The sequence below is a fragment of the Schistocerca cancellata genome, chromosome 1 (assembly GCF_023864275.1).
Source record: "Schistocerca cancellata isolate TAMUIC-IGC-003103 chromosome 1, iqSchCanc2.1, whole genome shotgun sequence".
Lineage (NCBI taxonomy): Eukaryota > Metazoa > Arthropoda > Insecta > Orthoptera > Acrididae > Schistocerca > Schistocerca cancellata.
In genome coordinates, this window is record NC_064626.1 from 1269816854 (window position 1) to 1269817818 (window position 965).

The 965-nt window shown below is 48.3% G+C and overlaps 1 non-coding gene across 1 annotated transcript; it reads right to left on the minus strand.

Moving 5' to 3' along the window:
- Window positions 1-412: 412 nt before the first annotated feature.
- Trnas-gga (transfer RNA serine (anticodon GGA)) lies at window positions 413-496 on the minus strand. Its single transcript is given in 2 exon segments — window positions 413-447; window positions 457-496. It is a non-coding gene; the product is annotated as a tRNA-Ser (tRNA).
- Between the last annotated feature and the right edge of the window lie 469 nt (window positions 497-965).

The window sequence follows — 965 nt, forward strand, 5'->3', positions numbered from 1 at the left end:
CTTCTAAACACCGTGTTTATATTTTAATCTATTGCTGTAAGTTTATTGCGGCTGATTATAGCACCTGTGTAATCTACAGCTGTAATTAATTCTGCTTGATGTGTGTTAAATGGTTGATCATTAACCTGTGTGAGAGATAATGGAGGACACAATATTGAACCTTGTGGGACTCCATTCGTGAATTTTGTTGTTTCTCCAGTCAGAATAGTATGCCCTGTCTACAGCTTAATTTTGAAGTACAACTTTCTGAGTTTTCACCACAGTAGAACGTCTTACGCAAAAAAACGAATGGTAGTTCAAAAAATTGTTCAAATGACTCTGAGCACTATGGGACTTAACTGCTGTGGTCATCAGTCCGCTATAACTTAGAACTACTTAAACCTAACTAACCTAAGGAAATCACACACATCCATGCCCGAGGCAGGAATCGAACCTGCGACCGCAGCGGTCGCGCGGTTCCAGACTGTAGCGCCTAGAACCGCTCGGCCACACGGGCCGGCGAATGGTTGTTCATTCCTAGTGTGCATCAAGTATGCCAATCAGTATATTGTGTAGGCGAAGAACACTTCCCTCCCCCTGCGAGTGACTCGTTCTCTCTCAGATGCTGGAGTCGTACCGAGAGAGAAATGTCGCCCCTGACCTTTGTTGTCAGTGTCGATTCTCCGCCCCGACTTAGTTACGCGCTGCTGGCCGAGTTAAAGTGGGGAGACTCAGCGAAGCGCGGTCCGCGAAATTCGCCGTATCGGATCGTCTCGCCTCGAATCGCTGTTCTTGAGACTACAGCGGGGTTTGACCGCGCCGGCCCCGGGGCTACGGCAGGCGTGTTTACTGCCCGAGCTTCCATTCCCCCTGGCTGGCCGCTAACTTTTACGCCCGTAATGTTCTTTATTGATCGGAACCTGGATAGGCTGAAGTTTCTTCATAGTTTACATTCCAGTAAGACTCATCGGCTGTTGCGACTCGGA